This window comes from Polyodon spathula, chromosome 8, assembly GCF_017654505.1.
Source record: "Polyodon spathula isolate WHYD16114869_AA chromosome 8, ASM1765450v1, whole genome shotgun sequence".
NCBI lineage: Eukaryota > Metazoa > Chordata > Actinopteri > Acipenseriformes > Polyodontidae > Polyodon > Polyodon spathula.
Window position 1 is genome coordinate 25,998,213 of NC_054541.1, and position 7,878 is coordinate 26,006,090.

Consider the following 7,878-nt stretch of genomic DNA (forward strand, 5'->3'; position numbering starts at 1 on the left):
AATACATTGATTAAAAACAGAAGGATAGACATGATGACATAATGACAGTCAGACATGTAGTGAGACTGCAAATGTAGGAATTTCCTATAGACTTTAGAAGAAAAAAAAAAAAAACGCAGTGATCTCATCAACAGTGCTTACACTGCAGTTCCCTACTGGGATCTGCATGGGATATACCCTACAATAGCCCAGCATACTGAAGCACCATATTTAATTTCACTCTTTTATCAAAGCTGTCCAATTATGCAAAACTGTAGTATAGTTTTTCATATGAGGAGCACTACAAAGAAAACTGCAATGTCTGGTGCAAAATGAATGACCTTTTTTCATTGTTTATTTTAGTTGAATAGCACAGTACTATGAAGCTTGTTTAAAATACAATATTTTAGCACTAACCAGACTGTGCACACAGTACCCACCTGCTTCATCCTGCAGTACAAGGTCCCTGACTAAGTGCATTCCTCAGGGACCATTTGAAAAGGATATGTTCCACCTCAATGGGTAATGTGTGGTCAAATATTATAATAAATAAAGAAATAAAGACATTAAATCATAATGAATTTGCACCACAAGTGCCTCACTCACAGTAGAGGTTCAGTACACGTTTGCATTTGAATCTATTTACTTTAACTGGGGTCTGTGAAACACTACCTTTACAGTGGTGGATTGAACTAGTTCCACTGTTTTGACTATTAATATAGGGTCCTGTATGTTAGGTTAGTCTTTTTAGTGTATCACTGTGAAACTATGAAAATGCATGGGACAGTATTTAGATCTACCACCTTATTTAGACCAATTGTGCCCAGTGCGTATGTCCACAGTAACATTTGCTTTTACAATATTACTTATGTTCTGAATCACCTGTTTACTCCCCATTATGTTGAGCACTCATCCTGACCCCCAGGATCAGTAGCCATAAAATATTTAAATCAAACCAAATAAAGCACCTCTTCTTTGCAGATGTTTGGAACTACCTCAGCGCTACAAACAAAAAATACTGTTGAGAGAATAGCGTTGTCTTTTTGTTCTAAAATTTACTTCTAGTATTCTCATTAAACTCTGAATAATACATTTAAGGATCCCAACTAAAGCAATTCAATAGTTAGCACAGCAGGTTCAGCCATCTGAATATACTATAGCATGTACATGTAAACATAGTATGTACCCGGACCACCAAACTAGTTACCATTGATTTAGATGGGAGGTGAAGGTTAAAGATGCCTTATAAAAGCTCCACCAACAACTGTAGTCCAAGGAAACTGGTTACTTTTGTTTTAGGTTACAGTAAAAGAAGGACACCATTTTAGAATTGATTAATGTTCTTTACAATCCCTGGCAGTTTAAAAAACAAACACTTTGCAGGAAATGAGTTTCAGTAAAGTACAGCACTGAATAAGACCCTTGTAAATATCTAACATGGTAGAGAGCCCTGTATGTAAATATCTGGCACGACATAGCCCTGCTGGTAATTGGATTATTATGATTTAAATATGTTGTTTTGTGTTTATTTAAAATGCAATGATTTTGTCTGTTGTTGTTTGGCAGGGTGGATAGGCTGAAGCCCCTTGCAGAATGTGGCATCTCCGAATTGATTAAGCGATACTAATTTGGAGATGGCCACATGTATCAAAGCACTGCACTATGGGAGAGAGACGAAAGTAAGAGAAAAATAAGCAATTGCTACTTGTGCTGGCTTTACACCAGCATGACATTTGTTTGGTCCAGGGTTTTTTTTTTTTTTTTATCTGTCTGTTTGTTTTGGCCACCGTGCCTTTTTGTTTTGAAAAAAATGTTTTTGCATATTTCATTTAGTTTTGTTTCGCTGCTTCAATCTGCAGAACTGAGTCTGTCAACTTCCCCATCCATGCTGCCAAACAACAACAAACAAAACCATTGCATTTTAAATAAAAACAAAACAATACATTTAAATCATAATAATTCCATGCCAGGTATTTACATGCAGGGCTCTGCCTTGTCACAGACCCTCAAGTAAGTTTAATAATATCAGTCTCACACAACTGGAGGAAAACCCCACCAAGCCTGTGAGGAATGACCCTTTATTTGCGTGTATGTCAAGGCTGGCTTTTACTGACTCATCATCCTATTGCTGATCAATATAAAACTGAGCTATGGCTACATTTCTGCAATGCCAATCCAACTCAAGATAAAGCACGCAGGCATCAATACGGCACACATTTAGTTTGTTCTTTGTAATAAATTATGTTTATTTTCAGCAAATGAAATTAGATACACAAAATGTTAATGAGTAAGCTTTCGCGGCCATGTGGGCTTTGCAGTTAAAAACACATACATTTTGAAAGCTTAGAAAGGGTGACATGTATTTAGAACTGCCCTTGTCTTTATATAGAGCTGGGGGCATTCCCCAGTGAGTTCTGTGCTCCTTTTGCCAGCAGAATACTCCAGCAACATGCTATTAACTTTGGTGTTGTATTGCACTGCGGACGTTTACAATACTGTCAGTTACTATAAAGTAAACATCTGCAGGGGTTGTGGTTGTGGTTACCTAGCGCAAAGATTTGTAATTTGGTAAAGACACACTGACAGCATAGCTATCAACTTTATAGTATAGATTGCACAAATGGTTCTAATCTGATTATATCTGCCAATTATATCTGTCAGTATCAATTATTGGGGAAATAAGTCTGGTCTATTTTTCTTAGTTTTATTTTTTTCCCAAATCTATGCTAAATGTTTTTTTTTTTCATTTTCTCTTTAAAATGTGAATTCATTATAAAAATATTAACATGCTTTTATGTTGAGGTTTTATTTTCTTTTTTTCCCCTCCCATAACCATTGTTGAAAACCTACTGTTGAGAATCAGTTAAAGCTGAATTATATTGACATATAAATGTAGGATAAGATGATATAGAGTGGAAACAGGACAGCCATCCAGAGGCATCAAGCAGCAACCAATAAGCACTAGTTAGAGAAGACATATGTCTCCCCACAGCCTCGAGAAACTGTAAGAAAGAGACAAACCAGTAACTAGATTTAATCAGAAAATCCTGCACTGCTTCTCGCCCGCATTATTTTCCTGATGTTCTATCAAATTTCCAGACAACAGAGGATGCCCCAAAACACTTTAGCAAAAGTGATAAAAACTCTGAACGGTTTGAGTGAATGTCACCATAAAACAGACAAAGCAGAGGATCTGTATTTTGTATTAAAGCCCCTCTAAGTTTTAACAGCTCAAAATATAACCTATCATCAAACATATTAAAATATAACTGTTCAAGAAAAATGTCATTCAGTCATGGGAAATGCGGTTGCAGAATACAGTAGAAGGATAGAAATTGAAGAACATGAACAAACAAGTCTTGTGGCTATCTGTCCATACTGTTTTTTTAGTTTTTTTTTTATTTCCACTGAAAGTCATTTTTACAAAGTTTTTTTACAAAAGCTTTTCTTGACACTGAGTTACTTGCCTGAGATTGGCAAAGCTCTGTACAAAAATAAATAAATAAACTAAATGAGAAACAATGAATACTTAATGCAATTACGAGGTATACACAGTGCGCTATATTTATAGAGTCATTGCTATAATAATCAACTGCATATAGTGTGACAAAATCATTCCTATACTAACCAATGTAAAATACTCCGCTTGTAAGAATCAAGCAATCCGCTTATAAGAATAATTTGGGAGAAAACTGACTACATGCAATACGGTACTTGATCAAGTGCAATGATGTGTACAGCCAGTAAACCTGTTTTTGAATTTGAATTTGATCACATCTCGTGTGATTAGGAACGTAGCGTGGATCATGCAGTGATGCAGGAATCACTCCACTATTTGTAGTCAGACAGTAAGTGTGCCACTGCATTGTGCAGATATGTTCTTTGTTTTCTCTGTGTGTTTCAATAATGTGTTTCAATAAAGTGAATGCACATTCATTGAATACATACCGAGTACAGCAGTGTTATTGTGTGATATGCATGCAGAGGGAGTGGGATTGTAGCGCTGTGATGGGGGATTGCAGAGCTTTACACCTCCGCTTAATGACATCTAGTGGTCAACCCTTTACACTGCAGGGAACAAGCACTTATCATTCTCATACTAAGTTTGATTCTGCACCACAGTAACTGTATTGGTCCGCTTTTAAGAATCAACAGCTTATAAGAATAAAAACACCCGGGACGAAATTCAGAGGTACAAGTCAACTAGGCAAATCGTTCAGCTTATGCCTTCATTGGTGTAAATCATAGATCAAGCAAAGCACTGTACAACACCTGACTGTTCCTCTAGTACAACCACTCAGAGAGTGGTCTTGAGGTCAAGCTGGCCCAGCGGACAGTTTACTGTTGCATGGGAAAAGCAAATGAAAATGTACAACATACTGGCATGGTTCCAATTCAGATGGGTGCCCACTACTGTATTTTTTCAGTCAATTTAGTTCACACATGAAAGGTGTTAAGGAGCAGTTTGACTAACTCACATTTTGCTTCTAGAAACCAGTGAATTGATAATGTACATTCCAACTTGAAAAGCTAGAAACATTTTTCCTTTAAATTATATTGGAAAACACAAGATCAAACCAACCAAAAAAAAAAAAAAAATCTATGTTCATCTCACTGTGCAGCATAAGGGCTCAGCAGCAGGGATGGAAATCCAACTCAAGGTTTCTATATAGCTCTGATCTGAATTTTACAAGTTGAGCCAAGACACTCATCCCTGTTCTGTGGCATTTGGCCATGTCAGTATGGGCAATAATGGCAGTGTCTTTCTGTCCTGTTGCAGGACACATTGCAGCAAACAGCTACAGCAAGAGATTCCTATTTCATAGAACCCCCACTGCCTCCCAATGTGAAAATGCCTGGTGCCAAACTAGGCAGTCCATCATTAATTAAACAAGAGTCTACTGCATGTCTTTTTAATTCTCTATATTTCCATTCACTGTCAGCACCTTTGAGCTGTCTGAACTACCTAGCAAATATGTCTATAAAGGATACATTTCACCACAGTGCTCTGGCTGTGTTGACTCATTCACTCTCATGTTGTTATTCACTGTGAGTTGTATTGCTCTGCAGGCTCAAAAGAGTTTGCACAGCAGTGCCAAAAAGAGCTATAGACAAGAAGTATTCCATGAGTTGAACCTGCTTCCTGTTTGCTCTAACCAAGCGTTGCCTGGGTGGGTTGAAGTAGACTATTCTGTACAATGTTTAATATGCATCAGCTGAGATTGTTTTTAGATCATCAATCCGAAAAGCCAAAGTTATTAAGTGGTTTAACTCATATCAGAAACACATAATTCGTTGAAGGGACATTGAAATGGATCTAAGGACATGCAGCCATACCACCTTGGATGATGTTCATATGAGTTCTCAGAAGCTATTCATTGTCAGGCTTGGTCAATATATACTGTACTGTAGATGAGTGACCAGGTGCTGGATGTGGTGGTGTTACTGTTTTAGTAGGTGATAACTGAGCTAATGCCTTTTGCATGGTAAGATGAAAACTTTGTGTCTTGCAAGACTTGTGTTTGCAATGACTTTATTATTTTTCAACCAAATTGATAATACTGTTGAACACTCTAGGTGTTCTATTTAAAAGCAATTATGTGAATAAACAGAACAAATCATTTGGTTCATTATATATATATATAAAAATTAATAAGCATAATAAGCAGCACCTTAATATAAAGTGTTAACCATTTTCTATGTAAACGTACACATGCATGCTGCTTTAACTTTAATTTTTTTTCTTAGACAGTAAATACACTAATCAGTGGTTAGATGAAAAGGAAAAACAAATATGTGTTTGAATACACACTGTTAAAAAACTTAAACTGTGATTGATAAACTGCCATGTTACACTGCAAAAAAACTATAATCCATAGTATTACAGTTATCTTTAGACTAGTAACACGGTGTGCATGCTAACAATGTATACAATGTTGAGGTTACACACAAAACAGACCCTAAACACATGGAGAGGGACAAACCAATAAGACATTCATGTGAAGCATTGACTTTAAGGTGTCTCACAGAATCATATTTGATGGTATACGATCATTTATACCAACACAATAAATACTAATCAACGCTTCGGTGCCTTCTACGGATTGATGATGCTTTGCTATCAAATGACAATTTCCTACACATTTTCCATATGAGAACAGCAACACATCTTGAGATGCAATTTGTAAAATGTCAACCTGATACCCTTTATAAGATGTGACCCACATATTCCCAGCAATCATATATTATTAAAAAAAAATATTAAACAGTAATAATAATCCTTTATTTATTAGCTTAGAGAAACACATGCAGCCTTGGCTCAGTACAAGAAATTGAAGGTCAAAAAACTGCGTGGCTAGGAAGGAGAGTGCACTGCAGCAAAAAAAGGCTGAGCTTAGACTAAACATGCTGACACTTACCATGAGATGCAAAACGTTCAGCCACGTACAGGAAAAAATCTACCTTGAAGGTTTGAAATGTAAAGAAGTTCCCAGTTAGGCTTCAGCAAATAAAGCAACAATAACAACAGAAAAAGCTATAAAGATATAATTGCTCCAGTTCAGTTAACAGGTCAGGAAGGACACAGAACCCAGCTAGGGCAGCAGCAGCAGCAGAAGCAGCATCACATCACCCAGAGCTGTGTCTATCAGCTACAGTTACATGCACTACAGTAGAGCTCCTCGCACTGAAGATGACTCCTACACACAACCAGCCACTGAAACTATGTGCTGTTTTGTCTCACTGAGAAGAAAAAAAAAGATAGCAACATGCAAAACTATGTCTGCTCTGAGCAACACTGTGACTCATATCTGGGGGAGGGGTAAAGACAAATTGTATTTTCAGTGGAATGCAGAGAAACTGTATAGAGCAAGAGGGAGAGAGAAAAAGAGAGGGGGGCGAGAACAGCAAGAGCATCATTATTCCTAATCAGTCATCACAGGCAGCCAATCAGGGCCAGCTGAGCAGTGTCAGCACAACAACAGAGCAGAGGAATGACAACAGAGCCCTAAATGAAGCACATTCTCAGCTGCTTCTAAAGCACAATGTGAGTGAGTCAATAGGCACTTTAAGTCTGGGTGCTACTCTGTTTTCTGCAAAGACTGTTATTAGGTGGTAAAGGCCAAGCAAGACACTCCACAAGTGGGAACACATTTAAATAGGTCTTCATGGCAGTAAAAAAAAAATGTCAAGCCACTTCAGGATGTTTGAAAGATGTCTAATAGATCACCAGGAAATTTAACTGTGGAGTTTAACCCTTTCATTAATATTCTTTTTATGATTGCTACAGAAAACAAAACAAACAAACAAACAAAAAAAAACATGTTTTGATAGCCTACAGTAAATTGTGTTTTTTGAAGAAGAAAGAGATGGTTTGGGAAAATTCTTTATTCTAGAGAGGACCGTGTCAGTTATTACTGTGCATTGAAATAGTGCGCATCACTTTTCCTGTAGCAATCTAGATTTACAACTGGATTTCATGAGGTACCATAGGGATTTTGACAAGTATTTTAGAGATGTGAGGTGCACCCATTACTAATCTAAGCAGGACTTACTGAAATTAGCCAAGTTGTGCAGTGGTAATTTATACCTAACATCAGTGATACATAAAACACTTAGAATTGCTTTAACTTTAATAAACATGGGTTTACCTATATATTGATTTGTCTATATTTACCAATAAGCCAGACCACTACATATCCCAAATAAAATTTGTATTTGTATTTCATTTAATGCATTAGATGTTAATTTGAGTTCCCTTTCAATTTGACACCAAAACAATACTTATGGGATATGCCTTCCTATTGATAGATATTCATTGAGCTCTTTATTTCAGAGCTGCCGATAGGCCCCTTCCTGGGGTAACATCCTCGGTCGCGCCTACCGAGAGATTAAACAGTC

At 37.0% G+C, this 7,878-nt stretch overlaps 1 protein-coding gene across 2 annotated transcripts in view; it reads right to left on the minus strand.

The window, feature by feature from the left end:
- Window positions 1-6,766, minus strand: part of LOC121319674 (anoctamin-4-like) — a 72,144-nt gene extending 65,378 nt beyond the window's left edge. Inside the window, exon 1 of one of the 2 annotated variants that reach the window (XM_041257342.1) lies at window positions 6,399-6,766. The gene's annotated coding sequence lies outside the window, so the exon portion shown is untranslated. The remainder of the gene's footprint in view (window positions 1-6,398) is intronic. The other variant, XM_041257343.1, reaches the window with a different exon arrangement.
- Window positions 6,767-7,878: the final 1,112 nt, after the last annotated feature.